This window comes from Oryzias latipes, chromosome 15 (assembly GCF_053564925.1).
Source record: "Oryzias latipes strain Hd-rR chromosome 15, Olatipes_Hd-rR_3.1".
In the NCBI taxonomy this organism is placed as follows: Eukaryota; Metazoa; Chordata; class Actinopteri; order Beloniformes; family Adrianichthyidae; genus Oryzias; species Oryzias latipes.
Window position 1 is genome coordinate 28,087,951 of NC_136251.1, and position 11,060 is coordinate 28,099,010.

An 11,060-nucleotide genomic window follows, 5' to 3' on the forward strand; every position below is an offset into this window, starting at 1 on the left:
AACTGTTAGCAATTTCCGTCAAAGCCAACAAGCCCTAATGGAGGGATAAAAGACCCCTGCCCTAGAATGTTTTCATAACAACCAAGTACACAGGAGTTGTGAAAAAAGTCCTTTTGTAAATATAGAAATTAAAAATACTTTTGGAAAACTTAATTTTGTCACAGAAATACAAGGAGAGAGGAAAGAGAGCGGCATCAAATCTCAGCTTCTAACAAGAAAGCATGCAGTCAGCTATGATCTTATTCATTAACTTGTCTCCACAGACATGGCACACACCTTCAAGGAGAAAATAATACAGGCAGACATTGTCAGTTCTCGCTCCTGTCTTGTCAACGTTCTTTTTTATTTCTATGAAAAGTACTTGCAGCCTTGCGATGAGACAGAGCATTCATCTGCATTTTAATCCATTTATGTCTGCGTTTTCCTCTGCAAGAAACGGGTGAGATGACTTTAAGAAAATCTTTACATATTTACATTTCACACAGTCAGATGCTGTTTAAGCTGTTCACGAGTTTCTTTGGGAGAAAAAAGCAAACTCAGTTAGATGAAGTAATATTTTTCATAGGGCTTATTTCATGGAGGTCTCCCTAAAATAAATTCACTCAAATAGCTTGTGTTTATCTTTTTTTTTCCTTCCCGCTCCACAGGGATACCCTTGATGTACCCTTGACAAAAATGTAGCAATCAACTTGGTTTTATCTGTATTGTGTTACAAAAGAAAGAGGGTTTGAAAAACACAGTGTTAAAGAATAGGTGGCAATACAGGGCGAAAAAAAAGGATAAAAAATGGAAAATTCCCTTAAAGAAGACTCACTAAAACTGGAAAAGCCAAAGAATGACCAAGCAAACAAAACAAAAATATTTTTGTCTTGTTTCTGGGCGGTTTTCCACATCCAAAATGGGCTTTACTTTACAAATAGTTTTACCCACAAATGTTATTTTCCTAATTTGAAATGTCAGGATAAACCGTTGAAAAAAATTTTCTAATTGCAACATTTTAAAGACAAAAACAATAAAATACTTGAAACTTTTTATCTAGATTCACAGTGAACAAGATTCAAACATCCGGCATGTTCTTTTCAAAGTTCAACTATCATAACTTTGGTGACAAAGGTGTTGCGTCAAGGGACTTACTGACATATTGATGGCGTAGATTAGTGGTCCAAAACCAACTTATTGTTCACCCTACTTTCATAATTCAAATCGAGACAATTTCATTCTTCACTTTTTTTTTAAGGACTAATTTGGGACAGCAAGTCATCAAACCTGGTCACAGAGATGGAAGTACTGCTGAAAGCGCCCCACAGTAGATAGTAAACCCTGCATACTGGGAGAGTCTCTGTATGATCTCATGCAAACATGCATGTAGTTTCCCCGACACCTTTGTAGAGCCCTTCAAAATAAATAAACCCAATCTCTCAATATCATCTGTGTCATTCATGCGTTGTAATTGAGATCTACAAATAAACAGTCAATGCTTCCATGTAGCGATGAGGCCGAAACCTTTCGACAGTAGGTCCTGCCACACACGTTTTGGACAAGCGCAAATCACGCTAGATGTGAAGCTGACATTAAAGTGTACAATAAATAAATACATAAAACCCAAAATGCATTGGAAAACCAGAAATATATGAGGAGTAAATCTTCCAAAAACCTTAATTTAAATGGAATTGGACTCACCAAAGTCTATATTCAGAAATTGTCTCCGGTGTGCAAAGTTGCATTTTCTAAACCATGAAAAACCCAAATTCAAATGGAATCACTGTTGACTATATCCTAAAGATGCCTCTGCCTCACAAAACTGCATTTCTTCAACTTAAACCATGAAAACACCAGAACACGAATAAGCTCCACTGCTGCACTTTATCTCACAGCGAGACTTTGGTAATATTACTCATATTTCCCCAAAAAATATAAAAATAATGAACAAATTCTCAAAAATGTTTTAAAATTCCCCCCTTCAATCACACAGGAGGTGTCAGGATACTGCAGTTACAAGAAGAATGCATCAAAGCATCAATAAATGTTTTGATTTTTAGAGAAGAGACATGATCACATTTAAGTCTGACATGGTTTTTTATTTACTTTTTATTTTTTTCAAAGGTGCTTTCATACTATACATCATATTTACATAAAAGTAACAGCTCACCAGGCAGCTCCTTTTAGAATCCTCATTCAGGTTAGAAAATGTCACTAACATCTCAAACTGTTTTCATACTCAAACGCCTATAGGTTTAAGAACAAACTGGTTCTTTCCGCTGGACCAACATTTGGTGAATATTGTATTTGCTAAATACAAATCTCCTCAACATATTACGGAAAACTCCCATAATCCTTTGTCATGAAGAAGCTAGCTTAGGCCAAAAAGGTATGCATTAAACTTTGGTCTTTTTAACAAGAATGGCTTTTAAGACTAAAATGTTAAATCAGGCCTGGTTGTATAGATAAATTATGCTTCACTTATTCAAATGATACTCCAAACACAGGGGAAGATTTAAGGTTCATGTTTTATCAGGATTTCAATTTTACCTAGAAAGAGAGATGAGTGGGAACTGATGGAGTAAGGCGGTAATCAAAAATATACCAAGGAGAAGAAGGAAACAAATATGGGAAAATATGAGCAGGAAAGGTAAACTTTGCTGAAAGGCACTTCAAAAACGGCCCAGTTTGTTTTGCTTTAATCCACTTTTACTCTTGAGGTGGCTTTAATGATGCGGGTTAGAGTAGCCTCGGGCTTTAACGCAGGTTTGTTAAAGACAACTCATCAACATAAGTGACAAGTTCGCAGGCATGAACTTGAGGAGGAGGAAGAGGAGGAGGATCTAACAAAATAAAGGATCTACATCTCTGACATTCTTGGAAATCAAAATGAAAGACTCTTAAATGCATCCTTACAGAGAATAAAAATAGTTTGTCAAATGTTACGTGTCTGTATTTGCTAAAATAAGCAGCAGGCTTTCAATAACTGCTTAAAGAGCAACTCTGAAAAAAAAAAAAAGTTTTTCAGGTGTTATTCTTCTGATAATGGAGGACATATATAACAAAAAAATAAGCACAACATTTTTTTCTGAGTAATTTTTTTATTCAAATCGTTATGAATCAGGAGCAGACATAAGAAAAGAAAAGAGCCTATTTGGGTCGTAAAGACAATGTGCTACGTCACAAGCTCCCTGCTCCACTCCATTCTGATCCACTTGCAGACAAATTGATCCGTGTACGTCTTTGGTTCACTCATCCGAGCTGGCAACCGGCTCAAAACTGTACGACTGGAAAGCTCCAACGTAGCTACCGTTTCTGTTGCACCAGTAATGTTAGGTTGGGGGTGTGTGAGGGACTATAAGCTAGTGGTAGAGAGTGTAAACTGAGAGCTCTCAGCGACAGGTAGGGTAAGGGGCGGAGGACTTAGGCTGTTCCAACGGTCTCACCCACAAGTCAGAGGTGAATTTCTAATGAGTCCATAGTTTCTGCAGAAACTATGTCCTAGACCAGGCATGTCCAAAGTCCGGCCCACGGGCCAAATGCAGCCTGTGTTTAAGTTTCCTCCAGCCCACTGGTAACATTTATTTTATTTTATTTTTTTACTGAATGTTTCTTTATTTTATTGCTGGTCTTAAAATCACAGTGACGTTGGTGTATTTATGTTTTATGTGAGGTTTCCCATTGCAGAACATTGTTCATTTAAAACTTAATTCATCTAGATCAGGGGTCGGGAACCTTTTTGGCCAAGAGAGCCATAAACGCCACATATTTTAAAAATGTAATTTCTAGATCTAGATTCTAGATTATAGTTTATGTATGTAGTTTATTATAGTATATTCTACGGTGGCCCTGAAGTGCAAACCATTCAACAAATCACTCGATACAAAAACATTTTTAAGATCACAGCAACAATTTAAAAAGCGTATTACATTTTAGAAAACAAAACAAAATTTCAGAAACCAAAACATAAAAAAGAAAAAAGAAAAAAAGAAAAAAAGATTTCAGAAAACAAAATTAATTTCCAGAAAAAAAAGAAATATTACAAAATGAAAACATTTCAGAAAAAAAAATTCCAGAAAAAAATGAAATATTAAAAAATGAAAAACATTTCAGAAAAACAAAATGAAATATTAAAAAATGAAAAACATTTCAGAACACAGAATGAATTTCCAGAAACAAAACGAAATCTTCAAAAATGAAAAACATTTCCAAACCGGAAGAAGCAGGTACTATGGGACAACGCTGATTGGATGATGATGTTTGTCGATCATTTGAACTGAAAAGTATTTTAAATGAAGCGACGACGGATTTTATCGTCCAAACAACAATGTACCATGATAATTCCCGTATTTCCCATTTACATATTAAATCAAAAATGCAGCAAACAGATAATGAAGGTTTAAATTATTTTTTGAATATTTCGTCTGAAGCAGAACGGTCACCCGGAAGTAGTTTGTGTGGATGACGTCCGTTCTGCAGGTAAACAAAGAAAGGGACGGTAAAACGTTAACATAAACTTTAATCTTTGAATATTTAGTGGATGTGATGACAGAACGCACGCAGAAATATCAACACCAACCAGGTTTACAAATGTTTCAAAATGTCGTGAGAGGATAAATTCTGTCTAAAGCAGCAGCTGCGAAGAAACGGGTGTTAAAGACGGCGCACATCATCAGGAAATGCAGTCCCGCCATCCACAGATAAGGTATGGAGGCACATTTGTTTGATCTAATACATGTAGCGTTAAACGTGATTTCTAGGTGGGTGTTTACAGACAGATCCAAGATCCTTCAGTCATACGTTAATGACAGGTTACCTCATCAGCTGGAGAGGGGGGTCACGTGGGCAGGATTCACAGACAGGTGTACCAGCAGCATAAATCAGCAAAGCTGTCAGGTAAACTGCAGCAGTTTGTGTCTCAGAATAACATTTATGAATGCTTCTTATTCACACTATTAAGATCTGTGACTTTAGATTGTGTCAGTGCACAGAAACATGACAGTAAATGACTGGATGTGCACATCATCAGACACGTCCAGGTGTGTAACTAAAGGTGGCAAAGTCTGTAGTGTAAAATAAATCTTTAAAAAAAAACGTTTTAGTCTTTCAGGCAGAGGAGGAATACCAAATTGTTTTAGAATGTATTTTTTATAAGACTGAAATAATGTATTTTATTCTGAGTTTGGTGTTTTGACCCCTCCCTAATGAATTTCTGGTTTAACCCATTTTCTCCTCATTTTGATGAACTCAACTTTTTCCTGAATGAAAGATGAACGGCAGCTGATGTTTTTCTGTCAGGGATTTTTAATTTATTAATTTATCTCTGTCAGGGATTTCAAGAGCTGGAGCTGGAGTCCAGTGCAGAGGAAGCTGCAAGCATGTACGAGCAGGAACTGGGGTCCCTTACCTGTGCATCTTCCTCTGGATGTGATGCTGAGCAGCAATGTGGACAAAACTTCCCTGACATGACTCTTTTTGATATAGTTGTTAAGCACAAACAGACTTTTCCCAGATGCATTTTTTCCTCTAATAAATGTGACTGACAGGTAGGCTGAGTAAATGCTGAATGTAAACGCAACATTTGATTGACTGCATGAAGAAGCCCATAAAGGGAAATCAACAACAGTTTCTTTGTTTCTGTTACTGAATAACGTATTCATGTTAAGTTTTCAATAAATATACTGCATTGCTATGAAACAAATTTGTTTATTTTCATATCCATTATTACAATCCTCACGTCAGCATTCAGTTTTTTCATTGACAAAAATACATTTCTAAACAACAGCTTTGAAAATCAAACATCATCTTTGTTAATAAAGCTTTAAAACCTAAAATGGTAAACATGGAAAAACTCCTAAATGAAGCAAGTCTAATATGAACATTTTAAACTGGAGTTTTGCTTAAAGGAACATTAAGTTGTTTGGAGTTGTACAAGTGTTTGATGCGGTTCCTCATAGATGTGATTTCCAGATCATCAGCCCGACGCTAAAGCCAGGAATTGTGCTTCGTCTTTCACTCCCCACTGCATCATTTACAACTAATCAGGCTTATGCAGCAGGTTAAAGACGTTTTTTTTAAAGGACCTGCAATTTAAAAAAAAAAATTAGATATTAAGGTTAAATAATATTTATTGATTACATTGCACATAAATCATGGTGACTTGCCTTTACACTGCACAATGATATGAATGACTTTAGTCTTTTTGTATTCCCATGTAGAGCTGCCATCTGTTCTTCTGCAGCACAAACCTTTCTGGAACTTCGCTTTGAGAAACTTCACCTGCAGAAATATCACATGTTAATTCAATTAAGTATTTTATAAACTTTAAAGTTCATTTTTAAGTTTCAGTATATGTGTATATGCATGGTTCAAAAATATACAATGCACTTAAATATTATTTCCCATAAGAACTTGTTTACTGATTTCAGTCTTAAAGTCGATTTTTAGCAACACTGATGCCATATAATTACTGTAATTACTGTATAAATCACAGAATCAGGCTGGCTCGGAGCTTTTTCTCTCATGTTGTCACCGAAAACGGGAACGGCTATCATGTGAAGACGGTTCGTCTCCATCGGGTTCTTTTTGCGCATGCGCAAGATAAAAAGAAATTATCTTTTCAAAGCAGCACTTTAACATCCTAAAATTAACATCCTTAGAGACATGTGACTGACAAAAGAAAAGATCACAGAATTGATTCTTACCTAAAGATGATTGACAGCGTGAACCTCGCAGCCGTAGACATTAGCGCACAGCGTTCAAAGTAAAAGTGCTCACAAACTACTTCCGGGTGACCGTGTGTCAGGCGAAATGTTAAAAAAATAATTTTAAAGTTCATTAACAGTTTGCTGCATTTTTTATTTGATATATAAATGGGAAATACGTGGATTATTATAGTACATTGTTGTTTGGACGATAAAATCCGTCATCGCTTCATTTAAAATACTTTTCAGTTCAAATGATTGACAAAAATCATCATCCAATCAGCGTTGTCCCATAGTACCTGCCTCTTCCGGTTTGAAAATGTTTTTCATTTTTGAAGATTTCGTTTTGTTTTCTGGAAATTCATTCTGTGTTCTGAAATGTTTTTCATTTTTTAATATTTCATTTTTTTTCTGAAATGTTTTTCATTTTTTAATATTTCATTTTTTTCTGGAATTTTTTTTTCTGAAATGTTTTTCATTTTTTAATATTTCATTTTTTTTCTGGAATTTTTTTTTTTCTGAAATGTTTTCATTTTTTAATATTTCTTTTTTTCCTGGAAATTAATTTTGTTTTCTGAAATGTTTTTTTTTTTGTCATTTTTGTTTTTCAAGTTTTGGTTTCTGAAATTTTGTTTTGTTTTCTAAAATGTAATGCTGCTTTTTAAAAATTTTTTTTTTTTTTTTAATTGTTGTTGTGATCTTAAAAATGTTTTTGTATCGAGTGATTTGTTGAATGCTTTGCACTTCAGGGCCACCGTAATATTCATATATTTATTCATAAAAATTATCAAATAAAAAATATTAAATTATCATCTAAATTTATTATTTAACAAGATTTTAAAGGTTTAAAGGTAGCGCGCCTGATAAATTGGCCATCACACATTTTCACCTCAGCAAATCTGGCCCTTTGTACAAAAAGTTTGGACACCCCTGTCCTGACCTTATTGATTGATTTATATTTTACCACTGGGCTTTTAAAATATAGTAAAAGATGATTGGAGTGGATCTTTAAGTTAGTACTGCATTAACTCTAAATGCATTGTTGAAGATTTGATCTTTCAATCGTCCAAACTTTGGCTTGAAGATTTTCTCTCTCAAAAGATGAGTTGTTTGAAGAAACAGTTGCTCTGTTTACTTTTTCTTTTTTGTAGATCAATACTGCACATTTGCACCGAATTTCTCTAAGACGTTCATTGATCCTTCACCACCTGTTCATGTTGTACTTCTCTGCCCTGTGAGCCAGCAGGTACACGAATACATCATTGCATTTGCAAGAAGGCCTGTACCTTTGCTATGGTATGCACATGCAGGTGTCAGTTGTCAGGGTTATTTGTGATGCTTCAGTACAGCAGGGTGCAGATGGGATTTGTTCTGAATGTCTGCCAAAGCAGGCAGTCAGGTGTTATGTTGACTGTGAAATGTTCGTGTATTACAAGGAAAATAGCCTGGACACATGCCCTCCCTCTGGCTCTTTGGAAAAAACAAGCAGTTGATCTGAATGAAATCATCCTTAACACTGCAACCTAGACTCTACAAAGATCACCTGATTTCCAGATGCTTCTGACTGCAGAGGAATACGTAAATTGTCTCTAGTGTGAAGAACCAACCTGTTTATCTGTCTGGCTGTCAGCGCTGTTTGGGGACAAGGCTGCAAAGCGTGTTTCTGAGTTTGAGTGTTGCATGAGGAGGGGATGCTATTGGGGTCACTGCACAATTTAGTGGGACAGTAGCCTAACTAGGGGGGAGGAAGAAAAAGAGGGAAAACAAAATAAAGATGCTGCCTTGGCAATTCCCTTTTGGTAGGAGTTATATTTTTTTTATAACTGGGGGATCAGAGGATGTGACTTCTGCTGAGAACTGTACGCCTGACAGATTCACTGGAGGAAAGTACAAAAGAGTGGGATGTGGGTGTAACGTCTTATCGCGCAGCATTACAGCCCTGTCACATTTACAAGAAAGTGGTGTGCACACAATGTGACACAATGCTGCGTCTGCAGAGAGCACGCGCCGACAAGTCGCTTTTCGCTCATCATAGCCGTTCAATTCTGCACAATTAAAAAGCCATCATCTGACTCCAAACTAATTACTGAAAGTGACACCTGACCTTGCCGTTAACAATAAATAATATGCTTTGTAAAGTGAGGTGCAGGGAGCAGACGTGACTGACAGGGCGGTGAGTTGCGGGTCCTTATTACAGAGGAACTGGAGGCAAGCGAGCGTTCAGCATCTCTATGGATTTTTTCCTTTTTTGGGAGGTCTTCTTCCAGAGCTTGACCCTCAGTGGTGCTCCCCAGTTGGCAGTGGAAGTCCCACCCTCCCTCTTCCAAAAACTTTCAGCTACTATCCTTCATCTATTTCCAACTAGATATTCTCTGCTGGCTTTTTTTTTTTGCTGCTGAAGTTCTGATTTCAACATCTTTCTTTCAATAGAGTCCATAACCACAAAACCAAGAACTGTCGACAGTCCACTTCCAGGGCAAACCGCTTTTATTTTCTGCCAGCTCACACAGCAAAGGAAGTCTCACCTCAAACAAAACAGCTTTTCCCTCTTTGTGATCTGAGTCCGGATGTGCTCTGAGTTTTATTTATTTATTTATTTTTTGTCCTAGTCAGTTTCAATTTCCATCCCTGGGTAGGACACTTTGATGTGCTCTGATTGGGCGACATTTGTTCTGGTGGAAGCTCAGCATTGATTGGATGTTTTTTTTTTCTGTAAGGACTGTCAACAAATTATCACAGCGCCACTTAAAAGTGACAGACAGCAGTACTCACAAGCAGAATTATGATGTAAGTAAAAGCGGTTTATTAAACATTCGATCCATTTCCTCCAAGTCCCTCTTAGTCAATGAGTTAATCATTGATAACAATCTTAGTCTTTTAGCCTTAACAGAAACTTGGCTCCATCAGGATGACTATGTTAGATTGAATGAAGCAACCCCCCCCACTTATGCTAACTATCAGAAATCCAGGATTTCAGGGAAAGGAGGTGGTTTGGCAGTAATATCACAGTCTAGCTTACTTCTCAGCCCTAAAGTTAAAAATGCTTATAATTCATTTGAAAGCATCATATTGTCTTTAAGTCACCCAAACAGGAAAACTCGAAAACCTGTTTTACTCATAATTATTTATCGCCCCCCCGGCCCATATTCAGAATTTTTAACTGAGTTTTCCGACTTCCTATCGACTATTGTCTTAGATTCTGATCAAACTATAATATTAGGGGATTTTAATATTCATGTTGATGACCCCAGTGACTGCCTAGGAAAGGCTTTTGCAGCTTTATTAGATGATGTTGGTTTCACCCAAAGTGTGAATGAACCCACTCACTGTCATAAGCACACCCTGGATCTTGTTCTAACCCATGGTATAGAGATCAGCCAGCTGAGTGTCCTTCCTCTTAACCCCATCATTTCTGATCACTTTATGATTACCTTCCAGTTTACACTGGAACATCCTTCTGCCCCAGTGAATAAGAAACAACTTAGAAGAACCTTAACTGACCGTTCGGTGTCTGAGTTTAAATACACAGTTCAGCCAGTACTTAGTGATATTCTGAGAAAATACTCTGAGACCAGCTCCCATAGTATCAGTCCTAGTATAAATGACCACTTTGTTAATGATGCCTTACAAGCCCTCAGGAGTACACTCCATGTTGTTGCCCCCTTGAAACCTAAGTTCGTCAGACAAATACGAGTAGCACCGTGGTTTAACGCTGAAACTCGTTCTCTTAAACGAGAAACCCGTAAGTTGGAAAGAGAATGGCGCCGCTCCGGTTCAGAGCAGTCTCTGGATATCTGGAAACATAGCCTATTAAATTATAAAAAAGCTCTGCGTAGAGCTAGAAGCCAGTACTATTCAACCTTAATATCAGAGAATGGAAACAATCCAAGATTTCTTTTTAGCACTATAGCTAAATTAACTCGCAGTCAGAGCTCAGTAGAACCACATGTTCCTGTTTCTCTCAGCTCTGATGATTTTCTTACATTTTTCGATAGTAAAATCTCAAATATTAGACATAAGTTAAATCAAGTTATTCCTACTATCAGCCCAGAACAGGCTGAAGCGGTAGAAATGGAGGCATCCATAGAAACCTCTGTAACATTAGACTGCTTCACTGCTGTGGATCAAGCGGAAATAACATCAATTATTACGTCCTCCAAATCCTCAACGTGTCTGTTAGACCCAATTCCCACTAGACTTTTTAAAGAAACTTTTCCCCTAATTAATGATCCCATATTAACAATGATAAATGCCTCTCTGGAAACGGGTTACGTGCCACAGTCTTTTAAATATGCAGTTGTTAAACCTCTTCTGAAAAAGCCCAGTTTGGATCCTAGCATCTTGGCCAACTATAGACCGATATCAAACCTGCCCTTT

The 11,060-nt window shown here is 36.9% G+C and overlaps 2 long non-coding RNA genes across 2 annotated transcripts; one reads left to right on the forward strand and one right to left on the reverse strand.

Moving 5' to 3' along the window:
- Positions 1-4,091: 4,091 nt before the first annotated feature.
- Positions 4,092-5,680, forward strand: LOC144984047 (uncharacterized). The gene is made up of 2 exons (XR_013647657.1): positions 4,092-4,684; positions 5,310-5,680. It is a non-coding gene; the product is annotated as an uncharacterized LOC144984047 (long non-coding RNA).
- Positions 5,248-10,183, reverse strand: LOC144984046 (uncharacterized). Its single transcript, XR_013647656.1, has 2 exons — positions 6,144-10,183; positions 5,248-6,062 (listed from the first exon to the last, which is right to left on the reverse strand). It is a non-coding gene; the product is annotated as an uncharacterized LOC144984046 (long non-coding RNA).
- Positions 10,184-11,060: the final 877 nt, after the last annotated feature.